Source organism: Motacilla alba, chromosome 13 (assembly GCF_015832195.1).
Source record: "Motacilla alba alba isolate MOTALB_02 chromosome 13, Motacilla_alba_V1.0_pri, whole genome shotgun sequence".
NCBI lineage: Eukaryota > Metazoa > Chordata > Aves > Passeriformes > Motacillidae > Motacilla > Motacilla alba.
The window spans coordinates 3,205,132-3,221,516 of record NC_052028.1 but is presented as its reverse complement, the minus strand read 5'-3'; the positions used below and the strand labels follow the sequence as shown (position 1 = coordinate 3,221,516).

The window sequence follows — 16,385 nt, the reverse complement described above, 5'->3', positions numbered from 1 at the left end:
CGCGGCCGCTTCCCGGCAGGCGCGGGGTGACGGGGGGGGGACGGGGAGCCGCCATCGCTCCCTCCCCGGAGCAGATGGTCCCTCGGCGGCAGAGCTGCCCCTTCCGCATCGATTACCCGGGCCGGCCGTTTAACGATCGCTTTCCGGGGTTAATTAAACTCTTCTCGCCGAGGGCGGCTGTACCTGCCTGCAGCCCTGCTGCACCCCCCAAAACGGGGGGAGGGACGAGCCCGTGGCTGGAGCTGGGGTTTGCTTCCAAGCCGAACCTTAATATCCATCCTGGAGTGCGCCGTGGCCGCTCCTCCCCGGGGCACCCGGAGCAAGGTCAGCTGCCGAGGCTGGTTACATCCCGCTTGCCGGGCAGCGCGGGGTGCTGGAGCAGAGGCTGCCCGCTGTTTTCCCCTGACTGCTGCTTTTTTGGGAGCGATCCCCACGACCTCGCTCCGTGGGCTTGGGTCTGCGCCCACCCATGTCTCTATTCACAAAGATTTTGGAGGAAGGCGTCGAGGGCTCGGCGGCAGACGGCGGCTCCGGAGCAGTGCGGGTCGCAGCCCTGGGATTGTCAGGAGTTGCTGCTTTTTGCATATCTAAATGTGCCCTTTCAGCCGGCGCTCTCGGTCGAAACTGCCATCTTTTGCCTCATTGTCAGCCTCGCCGAGGTTACGCATCGTTTGCTGACTCACAGCCTCCTGCTCTAATTACTCGTTCGACTCCCTCCCTGGAGCCGCCCGGCCGGTCCCGGCACATCCCTTCCCGCTCTGCGCCGCCGGCCGGAGGGCTGGAGCCGGGGCATCCCTGCAGAGCCCTCCCCGCACCCGTCCCTGCCCGCGGGCATCCTCCGCGGCTCCGGCTGCAGCTGGGAGCTGCTGCCCTTGTCCGGTCCAGCATCCCACTGCTCGCACCCCCGGCACGGTTTTGGGGTGCAGCCGGGGTCTGCGGCTGTGGCATCCGTGCAAACCCCCCTCCTTGCACCCATCCCTGCCCCTGGGCATCGCTCCGAGTCTCCAAGAGCTTTTCTCCTGGTTTCCCGCTCCAGCTCCCCATGCTCACCCCCCATAGCGCTGATGGTTTTGGGGTGCACACGGGGGTCGGTGGGGCTGTCTCACGGCGCAGCTGACCCACCATCCAGGCGCCCTGCCGGGGGGGCTCCGGGCTGGCCGATCCCCCCGGGCATCGCCCCGCTGAGGGATGCTCGCTCCACCCACGCACCCTCCGAGCTTCCCCGGAGCATCCCGGGTGCGCGGCCCCGCGGAGCCCGGCCCCCCCTCGGCGGCAGCGCCGGCTGGGACGAGCCGCGCTAAAGCCGTGAGCTGAGCCTCTCTGATCCCCGTCCGATACGATCAGCCGCCGGGAGCTCCCAGGCGGGCCCAGCGTGATTTCCAGCGTCGCGGAGATCCGAACAGACGCCGCAATTACCGATGGGATCGGGCTGATCCTGCTCTTGGCCTGCTGCTCCTCACTGGCTGGGGTCCTGTCTGCCAGAAACAGGGAAAGCACCAGCTCTGACCTTTTTAATATTATTATTTTTATTATCGTCATCAACATCAAACTGTCCCCCCATCCCAGGCTTGCCATCCCTGTCACGCCAGTGGGAAGAGCCTGCTCTCCAGCGTCTCCCTTCTCAGATCCTTACACCTTCCAAGGAGAAGGGACCCAAACTTACCCATCCCAGCAAGCCAGATGGATGCAGGGGCTCATTTTATCCTTAATTAACTAGATTTTTTATCTCCCCCCGGTTTTGATCAGTAATATTGAGGCGGAAGCAACATCCCTGCAAATCCATCTTGCTAAGGGAGGTGAAACCAAGCCAGGTAATCCGGTGGTAAGGACAGCGCTCCGACGGGTAATGCAGTCGCGCTTGCCTTGGAAGGGGAGATATTTTATATATTTATATACCAAGGAAAAAAAAGAGCCGTGGATGTGTTTGCACAGGCTTCTGCCTGTCACAGAATGGTCCAACCACGCATCTTATCTCATAAAGCCATATTTTGGCCCTTTTTTTCCCCGCAAGAAAGTGAATTTTAAGCGCCAGGAGACAGTGATGGTTTCTTTGGAGCTGTTAGGATCTGCCATGTACAATAAATCTGTCTTAGTTTGTGGATTATTGGCCCAATAGACCGTAACAGCTCTGTCAGCCCCTCCTGGCGCGCTGTGTCCGGCAAGCTCAGCCTTTGGTGGGTTTTCCCGGATTTTTTATTATTTTTCAGTAGGAATTTGCTAAGGATTTTTCTGTGCCGTGTGCGTGTACGGCAGCTGATAGGGAATTCATAGGAGCTCAGTAACGTTCTTAGGTTTTGGGTTTTTTTTTTTTGTTTTTTTTTTTTGCTTTTTTAAAATATTTCCCCATGCACAAAGGGGAAATCCAAATGCACAAGTCCAAATCCCCAAAACAGGACGAAGAGGACGGCAGGGCCTTCCCTGCCAGAGTGCATCCAGCCAGGGGCTGCCTCCCCAAAACTTGTGCTGGTTGAGAATGGGGTTGTAGTGAGTGGGGTTTTACTGCTTCCCAGTAGGATTTTCCCTGGATGGCCCTGCTCCTGCCGGCCGTTTTCCCCATTCCACTGTGCTTGATCCAAGCCTGGAAGAACAGGATTTCCCAGGCATGGCGTGGGATGATGTGCTGGCCCCTCCAGCCTTACCAGGCTGCTCCTCTCACCCTCAGCCTGAATTTGAGGGGGTCTGAACCCCCCAGAGTGGGGGGATCTGCAGCTGCTCCTGCCCCAGTGACAGGCACCCCCTAGTCCTGCTGCTCAGCGTGGCTCAGGCTGATGCTGTGGGGTGAGATGTGGGGTGCAGGTCTGGGGTGAGATGTGGGGGTGCACAGTCATGATGGGCTGAGGAGAGGAGCAGGAACCAGAGCGGGGTGCAAGTGTGGGGCACAGGTTGCGCGTGCAGGCAGGGAGGTGTGGGTGCCAGGCTGGTGGCATGGCCTGGGGGGAGTGGGTCTGCTGTAGGGCTGGGGAGGACACACATCCTTAAGGAGAGCAGGAGGAGGCCTGTGGGATTTGGGATGGGGAGAGAGCAGGCCGAGCACTCGGTGCCATCTGGGATGGGCTGGCGGGTGACCTCTGGCACGGCGGGGATGCCAGGAGGGGGTGCCAGGCGGGGATGCCAGGAGGGGGTGCCAGGTGGGGGTGCCAGGCGGGGATGCCTCTGAGTCCCCCCGGGAGCTGCGCTGGGGGAGCTGCTCTGGTCCCAGTGGCTCCGTAAGCCCATTAAGAGCTCAGGGAGCCTTACACCTCGGGGGGCTGCAGCAGGGACTTGCACTGCTCCAGCTTAAACCCCTAGAGCTGGAGCGGGGGTGCAGCTGTGGGGACGTGAGATGCCCTTGGCCATCCTCTGGAGACACCCATCCTGAATCCCAGCGTGGGTGCTGGCTGCTTCCCCCAGGATAGTGAGGGCTGCAGCCCTGGCACCAGGATTTGGCTTTGTTGCATTGTTAAAACGCATCATCAGGGTGAAAAAGTACATTTTTTTTGTCTGAAAAATCCTCAGAGGAGGATGTTCCCCCTCCGGGTGCTGTCGTTCAGCATCACAGTGTGCAGGAGAAAAGTACAGGGAGGGCAGGTAGGTCCATCTGGGATGGGGATGGGGAAGCCACACTGGTGGAGGGAAACCTGGTCAGGAATTGCTTGGGATTTTTTTTACCTTAACCTAGATGTGCCTTATGTCAAAAGTGTCAGGAGCTGTGTTAGTAGGAAACCCCCTTCTCCCCCCTCAGACAGGTCTTCGTGGAGCTCATGGGATGAAAACAGCTTTGTCAGAAATGGAGGGAGATGTTGTGGACAGTCCCTAAAATTCCAGTGGCTCATTCCAGACACAAGGATGGGTTTCTTTTTGTTGAATCCACCACCACCAAGTCCGTATCTGCCGGTGCTCCAGCTTTTTGGGGGATGGATTCTTTGGGTACCCCCTTGCCCAGCTCATCCCAAAACCCCTGCTCATCCCCCAGCCTTGTTTGAGCTCATCCTCCATGGATCATGCTGCTGAGGGCAAGGTGCAGGACCCTCTGGCATGGGGAAGAGGGAGGAGGACGGGAGGGAGGAGACTGGGGAAGCAGCAAGTCGAGGAGGATGTTCATCCTGGAAGCTGAGAGTGGGCAGTGGGAACCCGTTTGGTTGGGAGCCCTGTGCTCTGGAGCTTCCCTCCCATGCCAGGAGCTTGGCAGTGCTGTGGGAAGACCCATCTGGAGATGGGGATATGGGTGTTGGGTTTCAGAAGGGATGAACACCCTGATGGGATCAAGCCCTTCCCTGGTGAGGGTAGATGGTTCTCTTGCAGGGGGCTCACCAGTCTGGCAGGCAGACCCTGGGAGCAGGCTGGGAGTCCTGAACCCACCCTGGGCTTGCTGGAGAAGGGCTGGACCACCACGTGGCTGACACCAACTACATCCAACCTGCTCCTTGTCATTCCAGCCTGCCACCTGGGAAGTGAGGGAAGGCAGAAGCATTGACATCTAGCTCTAGTTTAGTGCAGCCCCTCAGAGCTGGGGCTAGGAAGGAGCAGTGAGCCCAGAGCTGACACCCTGTGTCAGTCCCCTCAAAGCACGTCTCCAGTGTGATAAGCCCTTTCCAGCTCCCACCAAGTAGAGTTTACTTCATGCTTCAGCTTCCCCACGCTCAGTCTTGTGGCCCTTCCCTATCTTCCTCTGTGTTGTGACAGCCTGTAGATGGGCTGTTCCATGGCTGCTCTCCTCCAGGCCATAGAGTGAGCCTCTCTCTTTCTTACTGTGAGTCCTGCAGCCCTTTCAGCTGAGGGTCCTCCCATCCTGACTCATGCTGTGGCTGGTGATGGTGACCCTTTCCTCCTTCCCAGGACTCCAGCTCTGCTTTCCAAATGTCCTGGGGCTGGTTCTTTAGGACCTGACAGCTTCTCCCACCTCACTTGTGCTTTTTAAAAACTGCCACAGAATCAGAAAATGCTTTGGGTCAGAAGAGACTATCTTGTTTCACTCCCTGCCATGGGCAGGGACACCTTCCACTAGCCCAGGTTGCTCCAAGCCCTGTCCAACCTGGCCTTGAACAGTTCCAGGGATGAGGCAGCCACAGCTGCTCTGGGTAACCTGTGCCACCTCCGCAGGGAATTTCCCCCTGATATCTTATCTACCCCTGCCCTGTCAGTTTAAAACCCTCGTGCCTTGTTCTGTTGCAACAGGCCATGGTGAGAAGTCTCCATCCACCCATCTTCCACACCCTCTTCATGCATGGAAAGGCCACGTGGGCTCTCGTGGCTGTGCAGGACCCCCAGGGACAATCTGATTGTCCCATAGCAGTCCCAGTGCTCTCTGCAGTCACACTGGTGTCTGATCAAATACAGAAGCTGGGCCTCGGTACAACACTCCCTGCCCTGCCACCCCATCATGGGCCTGACAGTTTTCTGGGAACAGATTTCCAGGAACTGTTTTCCTAATAACTCTGGCCAGCAGGTTGCCCAGCAGTGCTGTTTCTCTGCCCTCTATGCAGGGGGAAGGAAGATGCGTTTCATTTGGGTTGGTTTTTGGTTAAGAACCAAGAAAGATATCCAAGAGGAATCTCTGAAGGAGACCTTGGCTTGGGTCAGTCCACGTGTGTCCTCTGGCCTCAGGCGTGTTTGCTCACCCGAGAGCATGCTGTGTGCTGGGTGCAGGTCTCCCAGCCGTGTTTGAAGCTGACCTTGTGTCTGAGGACATTTGGTCACCACTGATGACAGTTGGTGCAGTGTCCCCATCATCAGCCAGGACACCCGTGGGGCTCCCTGGTCCCCAGGACGTGGTACAATCCCTGCCTGTCTCATCCTCCTCCTGCAGGATGAGAAGCTGGTTGCTCCCTGGGATCCAGCAGGTGCAGAAGGGAGGAGCATCAGATTCCTCTTGATCCCAGGATGCTCCAATTTGCCCATTTGTTTGGCTGCTGCATTAACATGGTTTCCTTGACTGCTCTTGCCCTTGAGTGTGTGGACGGCCTGGGAGATCTGGGTCTGGTGCTATGACCATCCAACATGGAAAAGCTCAAGGAAGGGAAAAAGACAGTGAGGGGTGCAGGAGACCTGAGGACCTGTGAAACCAGCACCTGAGGTGTTCCCTAGGGTGAACCACAATGGTGGAGCGCCTGCCAAGCATGCCAGTCCTGGAGGTGCTGGCATCAGGTGTCCCCATTCTCTGGCACCCAGTGTCCTGGGCAGCACCCTCCCCTCTGCCAGACCTCCAGCTCTGTCCTCTTGCTGCTCGCCTGTGCTGCCTGCAGTTGTCCTGGGCTCTCTGGTTCCCTCCCCAATGCCTCCAGCAGGATCTGGCTTGCAGCAGGGGTCAGTCACCTGCCATGTCTTGGGGAGCAGGAAGCTCTCGGGGTGCACAGCAGCGAGCTCAGCTCGTGTCTGACTAGAGAGCAACAGGGTTTGCTCTGTGTTATTCTGGATCTAAAAGGAAAAAAAAAAAAAAAGGGATTGCTCTTTCCCAGTTCCTGCGTTTCCTGAGAGCAGCCTAGCTCCTAGCTTATCTTCAGACAGCCTCAGGGGTATTCCCTTGGAGTTTGGGAGTTTAATCAGGCATTGCTGGGGCATGTGAACTCTGCGGCGAGTCGCCGTTCCCAGGGAGGGGAGCGCCTCTCACAGATATTTGGGTTGGCGTGCCTGGGCTGGGGGCTGGGCTGGCTGGGAACGCGCTGCTGCTTTTCCTGGGGATGCGGCTGGGAATGGCTGGGGGTGCTGACCTGCCTGCCTGGGAGCATTGCGGGCAGGATGCCGTGGGCAGGGTGGGTTCCCCTGGACATCCCCACGGCGGGGCTGCCTGGGCTTTGCTGTGCTCCTCTGGAGCTTTCATCCCCTCCAGCCCTGCCTCTGCCACCTGCTTCTTTTCCTTTCAAACCCATGGATTTTCTTTGTAGCATCCTAGGTGAGAGCTTCTGATTATGACCTGGTGCCCTTCTTCTGGCCCCTCTGGCCATAACCTGGCCCTGCTGCTCATTTTATTTTGGGTGATTTTGAACTGGGAAGAGAATCAGAATTCCAGTGGAAATGCCCGACGCCGGGCTCTGCTTCACCGGTGGAATCGAGGGCTTTGTTGCTGGCTCTTTTGCAGGCAGTATTTCTTTTTTTGGGGGCTGGATATATTTCTGGCAAGTAAAATGACGGATGCTCTGTTTCGTTTCCAGTGGCAGCGTTTCAGATTCCTTGCTCCAGGGCAGGAGCCGAGCGAACTCCGATTCCAGAGCAGCTCTGGTACCTTGGCAGCTTAAAGGCCACGGGGTTCGCTTGAATGACAAGCGGTGCTGAGCGTGGGGAAAGCTCGGGAGAGGCAGTTTTGTGCTCATGCCTTCCATCTCTTGTAGGAGCGAGATCCCATGGAGCAGGGAGGCATCTTTATCCTGTCTTCCTGCTCTGCAGGCAAGCTGGGAGGTGGTGGAAAGACGTGGAGAAGGATGGCAAGCCCTGCCTTGAGGGGATACTCCCTGCATCGATGATGGGGAGAAGCAAAGTCTTGAGGCATTTCTGTGTGTTCTCCCTAGGAACATCCTCTTGGATGCTCTTATCCCAGCTCTGCCTCCCCTTGTACCTGTCTCAGCAGGACAGAATCACAGAATCATGGAATGGTTTGGGTTGGAAGGGACCTTAAAGCTCATCTCATTCCAAACCCCTGCCATGAGCAGGGACACCTTCCCGCTTTTCTCCAAACTTCATCCAGCCTGGCCTCGGACATTTCCAGGGATGGGGCAGCCACAGCTGCCCTGGGTGACCATTCCAGTGTCTCACTAGTGCCTCTGTAGTGATCCAGGTGCAGACCTCAGGGGCTGCCTGAGCTGCACCCTGCAATGTTGGTGAGCTGCAAGCTACCAGGGAGGACGGGACCTGCCGGCTGGGCTGGGATGCTGTTGGGATGCTGCAGTGCTGAGGGTGAGGCGTGAGGGATAGGAGTCCACAGCCGAGGGGGTCAGGGCACGTTGGAGATCTGTCTTCCTGAAGCTACCCAGCTTTTTTTGGCTTGTCTGCATGGACCTGAGACACGTGTGGGTCTGTGGGCAGCGTTTGCTTATCCCTCAGAGAACTCCCCTGCACTTGGTTTTGGTGACAGAGAGAACCCTGACTGCTGCCTGCCTCCTAAAACCTGTACCCCAAAACCTCTCCAGCCTCTCTGGCCCACTGGGCTTACTGGAAGCAACTCCCCATGGCACCACTGGGGATGGGATGGTGCCAGCCCCGTCACTGTGGTGAGTTTTGGCTGTGCTCAGCAGGGCTGTGGGGCTGGGAAGAGACCGACTCGGACTCCCTGAGGGCTGTGGGGTGCCTCACTGCCCCCTCCCAAAGCTGAGCTGGTCTTCCCCCCGCCAAGCCCTGGCCAAGCAACCTTCCTCCCCTTTCTCTTCTTCCTCCTATTTCCCTCCTGCCAGCGAGGCCAAGCAAAACGCGGTGCTGACCAAAAATAACAACTGCCGGCAGATCCAGACAATGGATAAACCCCCGGTGAGGGCGAGGGCGACCCGAATCCTCCCAGAGGAAGACGGGATTATTGCCGTCCTCTCAGACATCTGTCAATAGCTGCCGTCTGCGGACCCGCTTTCCGACAAGGCCAGCGGCTTTCCGATGGGGCCGTCGCCTTCCTGCTGGGAAAAGTGGCTCTTCCAAAGTGGTTGCCCTCAGGAGCAGGGATGGTGGGCTTTTGGGATCTCATCACTGAGCACCATAAGGTTCCCACCACCCATTAATGGTCAAACTCAAACGCACTGAGCTGGCCCGGCGCTCTCAAGTGGTGACAGTGACACAGGTGCTGGTGTGGGTGCACCGGCCCGTCCCAGTGCCAGCTCTCCTGGAATCTGGAGCAGCTTCTTGGTTTGTGCTCTGCCGCCATGGAGCTGCCTGGTGGGATGTGGAGGGATGAGGTTTTGAGAGAGCTGGGAGCACAAGGGGACCTCTCCAGACTGCAGCTGTTCTTGAAGATGGCACTGATGGATTTGGGCACTGCTGGAGGTGGCACTTGTGGTGGCACTATCAGATTTAGGCAAAATTTGGGGTGGCACTTGGAGGTGGCATTAATAGATTTGGGCGCCATTGGAGGTGGCACTTGGAGGTGGCACTTGGAGGTGGCACATGGTGGAACACCATTGAAGGTGACACTGTTGGCTTTGGGGGTCTTTGCCACCCAGTATTCCCATGTGGCTGTGCCTACAATTTTTCCCCTGGTTTTTAATTACCCTCCCTTCACTCTTACCCTCCCTTGCCCCATGGCAGGGGTGTCTCTGTGACCTGGTTGTTGGTCAGACCCCAGTAATTGACGCTGTAATCGCCCCATCTGTTAACAGAGCGATTCACACTCCTTAGCTTGGCCCAGGCAGGCACGTGTGGGTCTCTCCAGGGCAAAGCCACCTTCAGCCCCCCGGCTCTGTGGGGGTCCTGCTGGGATGCCCGTTGTTGTTGGCATCTGCCACCGGGCAGCGCCTGCCCCTGCCCACCTGTCCCCCGTGCCCTGGGGTCATTCTGCATGAACCTCCCAGCCCTGAAATCACCTTGGGGACCTCGCTCAGTGGACAGAACATGGGGAACTAGTTGGGCCAAAGAGTCCCTCCAGGAAGGTCTGGAGGAGATGAGCAGAGGACAGGGGGTGTTCTGCTGGGCTGGGATTGCTGGCGCATCTCCGGGGCGATGCCAAGCCGGGGGGAGTGGGCGAGCGGCAGAGCCGTGCCACGGCGCGTGAATGTCAGATGCTGCTTGGCTGCGAGCTGGGCTCGTGCGAGAGCAGATCTGTTCAATCCCATTTGGAGAGGGGGGAGAGACGGGGGGGGGCTCTTCCCCAGGCTCAATCTGGTAGGTTTTAGTTACAGTCATTTTAGGATTTGGGCAGCGAATTGGTGCAGCTTTGGCACAGGGGGGGATGGATGAGCACCGAGGCTGCCAAGCCTCCCTCATCCCCCGGAACTGGGGAGGGGGGGACCACGCAGGTGGGTGCAGCCCGCGGGCTGAGCAGTGTGGCCATCACCCGGCTCTCTGGGCAGCAGCTGGGCGAGTGGAGGAGGGGCGGAGGTGCCTGGCGTTGTCCGCAGGGCACCCGCAGCCCTGCAATGCTCGGGTGGACGCTTCAAATCGCGTTATCTCCATAACCGCCCGGCTCTGGCCGCTCCGAGTGGCAGCGGAGATAAGTGGATTTCTAGGGAGCGCCTGGTCGTCTGACATTTAAGACTCCTTAATCCGTAACCACCACCCCGCGGAGGCAGGACACAGCCACATTTCCCAGCTGGGGCAGCCCCGGGCGCAGGTCGGTCCCTGCAGTGGTGGCTCCAGCTGTGCCAGGGCCCCAGGGTGAGGTTCATGGATGTGCACGGAGGCAGTGGTACCCCTGGGCACCTCCTTGTCCTCTCCACGATGATAAGCTCCTTGGCAGTCCAGGGCACATTGGTGATAGGCTCCGGGGTGTCATCTGAGTCAGGCATCTGGGTGTGGCTGTGCCAGCAGATTGGGATCCTGCAGCAGCCATGGGGCTACATGGAAAAACCCAGCACTACTGGGAAAAAAATATGCCCTTGCTGGATCCCTAGGGGAGGGAGCCCACCTGAGGAGGAGGCATCACCTCTTGCCTGCTCAGCGGGATGTGGCATGGCCTCACCACCTTGTCCCTGAGGATGAGCCTGACAGGACACATCCTGGCCCATCCTGTGTATATGTCCAGAGTTGCTCCTGGGGGACATCACCAGGGCCGAGTGGCTGCCTGTGAGAAGGAGACGGGTGAAAGCCACTCTGTGCACCATGGTGATTCGCCATCTGCTTCCAGGGCAAACTCCAGATGCTGGATTTAATCTTCCATAGCCTTTTAATTCAGGAGTTGGCTTCTTAACATCCCTCAGCGCCACCTCTGCAGCAGAGACAAGCAGAGTGTCTGCCATGACTGGTCCTTTGAAGGATGTTCTGGAGCACAAGAGATGAGCTATGTCCGTGTGAGTTGCCCATCTGGCAATCTGTCATACCCCAACCTGTCATACCTTTGGCTCTTTAACCCACCCAGGGTGAGCCTGAGCATTCACAGCACTGCCCCAACCTCCCCCAGGCCTGGGTGTCCTCTCTTGATGTCTGAAGAAAAGGTGGTGGGTGATGGTAACTTCCACAGTATGTCCAGGAGTGGATCTTCTGGCTGGACCAGTTTTTGGGAGGATGAATGCAAAGAGCAGAGCTTGGGGGCTGTTGGGTTAACAGAGATGGTGGCTTGCAAATAACAGGCTTGTCTTTGCCTCAGGCACCTGGTTATCAGGCACCATGGATGGGTGTCCTGTAGGGGTAATCATCCTTGGGAGATCATGGATTGAATTCTCTCTTGGTTCACCTTTGGCTGGACATCTGGCTGGTGAGGCTGTGATAAGACATCTCTGCCTGTTTCAGCTGACCTGTGTCACCTGGTGGAGGGAACAGCAGGTTTGACTGTGCTGTGGAAATGGGCACCTCGTTGTTGAATCAGCTGCTGTGGTGCTGGGGTCAGAGCTGCCAGGAACCTTGTTCTGGTGGGGCTTGTTCTCCTGAGCCTTTGACCTGGGTTGCTGCTGGACCTTCTGGCTTGTGGCAGGGCTACAGGGCCGTGGTGCTGTTCCACGCACTGGGTGTCTCATCCCAGGATGTGTTTCAGACACCAGGATGCCTCCAGGGTGTCTTGTCTCCCCATGCATCCCTTCCACCACCCATGGTCCCGTGCTCCTGACCATCTCAAGGTCCTGTTCCTGTCCCCTGGTGGCCAGGGCAGCTGAGGAGCACAGGGAGCACCTCCAGCCCCTCTTTGGAGCTGCAAGGGAAAGGTGCCTCTGGTTGTAGTCTCCCTTGACAGACATCTTTCCTGGGATGCCTTTGAGAGGGGCACATGCTGGTGGTGCACACCCTACTTTGGTCGGTCCATGGCACCGCTGAGTCCGTCCATCCATCCGTCTGTCTGTCCGTCCATCAGCAGGGAGTGATGGTGGTGGGGAGGAGGTGGGGGCCATGCTGGGCGGGCGGCCACGCAGTGAGGGGGAGGAAGTGGGGACAAAACCGCGGCAGAGGGGACAATTGCAGCCTTTCTGCAGGCTGAAAAGACGCCGGGGTCCCTTCCGTCCTCGTCCTCCGTCTGCTGCGGGCGGACAAAGCCACCGCCCCCAGTGCCCACCCAGCGCCCGGGGATTAGAAAAAAGGCGAATTTTGATTTTCTCCTTTTGTTTCCGGAGCCCGGGAGCAGCTCGGCTTCAGCTTTGCTGCTTTCTTCTCCCTTTACGCCGTGTCTGTGCACGGCTGACCAACCAGCGGCTTTTCTGGGAGGAGGGTGATTTATTTAAAATTAAAGGAAAGCAGAAGTTCTTTCTTGAAGACGAGACTTTTTAGGTCGGCGGGAGCTGATGGCTTTCCAGCCATGCAGCGAAAGCACAGGGGAGCCAGCTGGAATTTGCAGCTTGTCATTTTTTAGCAAAAGCGAAGCTCCTCTCCTGCTCCCCTCTGACAGTGAATGGTGCCTGCAACTGGGGGGACTCTCAGCCAGCCTCCCTGGCTGGCAGGGGTTTTTCCGGACCACCAGAGATGATCCTTTTGCAACCTTTATTTATTTTGGCATTGTCAGGACTATTGCAGAGCAGTCCCCTGTGTGCTGGGGTGCAGGGAGCCCTGGAGCAGAGTGAAGGAGGTGAGGGGTGGTGTGGGGCTGAGAACTGGGGGAAGACCCGGGTAGAGGTGTCCCATTTTTTCCCCGCCAGGGTCATGGGAGAGCACAGCTGCCTTGCCCCATCTGGGCATTCCAGGCTGGTGGGAGGGATGTCTTTGGGATGACCCATGGAAATCACAGAATCACTGGATGGTTTGGGTTTGAAGTGTCTTTAAATATCATCTCATTCCACCCCCTGCCGTGGGCGGGGACATGTTCCACTAGACCAGGTTACTCCAAACCCTGGACTAACTGGGCAACCCTCCGATCTGGCTGTAACATTTCCAGGGATGGGGCAGCCACAGTTTCTCAGGACAACACGTTCCACACGTGTCGTCCCTCACACTGGGACCCCCTGGCCTTGGACCCTGGATACGGCAGAGGGTTGGTTGCAGGGGAGGAACACTGTCCTGCAAAGGCTCGGGAACCCCTGGTCGTGGGTTGGGGCCTCCCGACCTTGGTGGTGTCCCCTTGAACCCTGGCGTCCCTCCAGGCTGTTAAGCTGCCCCGTGCACAGACCCGGGCGAGGGAGCCCATCACGTGCCCCTTAATGCCGCGGCCGGGGCTAAGCACCTTCTGACAGGGACCCAGATGACGCTGCCCGGCGCCTTCCCAAGGGATGGGGGCCGGAAAAGGGGCAGAAACGGGACGGGACGGGACGGGGGGGGACCTCACCGTCTTTACTCGGGTCAATCATAAAGAAGGGATTAAGATCATTAATTCCTCCCCCCGCTGCAATTAACGACGGGGCCGGGCAGAGGCTGGCGAAGAGCAGCGATATCTGCTGCGCCGGGTGGTCCCGCGGTGTCAGGGTGGGGGACTCCCCCTTTTATGTGAACTAGCCACGTACCCCCCAGCACCCCGGTGTGCGGTGCCTGGTGAGGACAGCGTGGGGACAGACCCGTCCCAGCTGGCACGGCCGCGGTGTCCGGCTCCTGCTGGCGCGGTGGCCGCGGGGGCTGGAGGGCAGCGCCGGGTGGTTGCAGATGGTGGGAGCTGGCGGAGGCAAAGCGGCGGCCGGGACAATGGCGGGATTGTGCGGTGGCGCCGCTGGCACGGCTCGGCACGGCTCGGCGCCGCACCCCGTGCCAACGGCGGGCACTGCCTTGCGCCGCCGGGGCTGAGTGCGGCCACGGCGCCGTGCCCGGTGTCTCCGTGGGTGCGGGGAGCCTCATCGGGTGGGCTGGGGTGGCACCTCCTGTCCCGCGGCCGCGGTGCGCGGGGGCTGTGCCAGGCTGTGCAGCCGTCGCCCCGGTGGGAGGGGGCGGCGAGCGGGGGCTCAGAGCTGCCGGCACCCGATCCGTGTGGCAAGGTGGGACCAGCCAGGGAGGCTGCACGGTGCGTCTGGCTGCAGAAGAAGACGGGAACTGGTGGAAATGGTCACCACGCTGTGGCTTCAGCTGGTGTCCTCTCCGCTCTGGCGCCCGGAGCCCGCTGTGGGGCCGTGGGGAGACCCATGCGGGCAGGACGCAGCTCTTTGCCGGAGCATCTCCAGCAGTCGTGGCTGGGGAACCGCGCGTAGCTCCCCCGGCAGCCCCGCGGCACGGCGGTTGCGATGCCCCAGGGCGAGGGCAGGGTGGCAGGTCGCGGCTCCGGCCGGGCGCTCGGCTCCCTGCACGGCGCGGGGCGGGCGGAAGAGGCGCAGGGCCGCAGGAAAGGCGGCCGCGGGCAGGCGTGAGATAACACCCCCGGGCGCTTTATCTCACATCCTCCCGTCCGGTGCCTTTCCTGCCGCGCTCCCCGCTCCGGCCCCAGCGCCCGTTGCTGTCGGCACTAAGGTGTGACCCGTCCTGAGGTCTCCAGGGACAGGTCCCCCACCTCCCTGGCAGAGGGGACGGGTGGTTCAGCTGCACGGCAGCAGCTCGGCCATGTTCCCAGCACACCCCGTCATCCCTTTGGGGTGCACCCCGCCTCACGGCTGCCCAGCATCCCCCTGCCTGGCGCGGAGCGGGATGCTGGGGAAGGGCAGCCCGTCCTGCCGCCGCAGCCCTCCCTCCCCACGTGGCCTGGCGAGCTCCCGGCTGGAGCCCAAGCCCTGCATCGATCCGCGCTGCATCTTAAATCCCGCAGCAGCTGAAGCAAGCGGTTTTCAGCGCCAGGGCGGGGGGGTTTCTCCGTGGGCGAGCCGGCTCTGGCACCGGAGTGAGACACCGGGGCTGCTTCCGCAGTCGGTACCACGGTACTTGGCACAAGGACCTCGCCCCCATCAGCGTTTTAAGGGCCCTGCCCGAGCTCTGTCCGTGGGAAAGGGTCCTCCTGGGCTGTGGTGGGGTTCCTGGGGTTGCACTGGAGAAGGGGATCCGAAGGGTGATGGATGAGCAGGAGCGGGGTGTGGGAGTGCAGGGATGCCTCTTGCTCTGCTGCATCACCCCTGCACAGGACTGAGGGTCTCAGCAGAGCTCTCCCCGCGGCCACATCCCCGTCTGGGCCCTGGAGAGGAAGGTGCTGGGATAGCCAGGATGGAGGGGTGGGGTGGGCGAGGGCCCTCCTCCCAGTGCCACCCTCCCCCAGCTGCCGCCGGGGTGGGGACGTGGGTTCCTGCTCCATTAAGCCCTGCAGCTTTTCTCCTCTAAAGCCTGATTACTTGGCGGTGCCTGTGTGCGTGCGTGCTCGGGAGGGAGGAGGAGGAGGAATTTCACAACAACAAGTGTTTGCAGCCACACTGGACCCAGCTGCCCCGGAGTCGCCCCAGGGACAGCAGCATAGCATCCGCTCCAGGAAGGCTCTTGCTGTCACTGCTGAGCCCGTGGCGCTGCTGGAGCAGCTGGGCATGCGTGCTGGGCATGCTGGGGCATGGCAGGAGGTCAGCACTGGGGCTTGGAGGTGGCTGCTGTGGCTCCCTATGGGGTTGAAGGTGGGCACTGCAGCTCCTGATGAGGCTTGGAAGTGGATGCTGCAGCTCCTTGTTTGGTTTGGAGATGGACACTGCAGCCCTTGGTGGGGTTAGGAGGTGGATACCATGGCTGTCCACGGGATTTGGAAGTGGACATTGCAGCTCTTATGGGAATTTGGAGGTGAACACCATGGCTGCCTGTGGGATTTGGAAGTGGATGCTGGAAGTGACTCAGAATTGAATGGTGCAGCTCCCTATGGGATTTGGGGTGAACACTGCAGCTGTTGGTGGGGTTTGGAGGAGGGTGCTGTGGATCCCTGAAGCACTTGAAGGTGGACACTGCTGCTCTCCATGTGGCTACCTTCCCTTGCCTAGTGCTGGCTCAGGGACACAATGGTCCAGGAGGAGAAAGAGGAGGAGGAGGAGGAGAAAGGGTGCAGCCCAGCCTGAGCTGGGTGAGCAGCATCCCTGGGATTGTGGGAGCTGGGGTGTTGTCTCCATGGCACTTGGCCTGGGGGACAAGGGTGGCTGCAGGGTGGGAACCAGGCACCCCTTGCATGAGCTCCAGCTCCTGGCCCGGGAGCATCCCGCTGGCGCCTGCGGCCCCATCCGGTGTGGGGCTGCACGCCGCTGGAGCGGAGCGGGAGATGAGCCCCGTGACTTCCCTGGGGCTGCTGTCCCTGGGGGAGGAGAGCCGGGCACAGAGAGTCTTTAAGCATCGGAGCGCCATTGCTACCAGGCCAGGACTTCCCCTGTGACCCCCCCACTTGTGTCTGGATGGCGACCCTTTTAGAGAGCAGCGGAACGGATCTCCACCGAGGTCCGTTCCCTGGAGTTCCTTTGTTCGCGGCGCTGAGATTTTCATGGCAGGGGGAGGAAGAGCCGCTTTGAAAAGCCTCTTGGCTCTTGCCAGCGCTAACTCTCTTTTCTTTTCTCCTTCCA

At 59.7% G+C, this 16,385-nt stretch overlaps 1 protein-coding gene across 3 annotated transcripts in view; it reads left to right on the top strand.

Annotated features, from left to right (window-relative positions):
- The window catches only part of CXXC5 (CXXC finger protein 5), a 36,107-nt gene that overhangs the window by 12,864 nt on the left and 6,858 nt on the right, over positions 1-16,385 (top strand). Inside the window, exon 1 of one of the 3 annotated variants that reach the window (XM_038150257.1) lies at positions 15,219-15,413. The exons of the other annotated variants lie outside the window; for them this stretch is intronic. The gene's annotated coding sequence lies outside the window, so the exon portion shown is untranslated. Of the gene's footprint in view, positions 1-15,218; positions 15,414-16,385 lie in introns of those variants that run through there. 3 annotated transcript variants of the gene reach the window in all.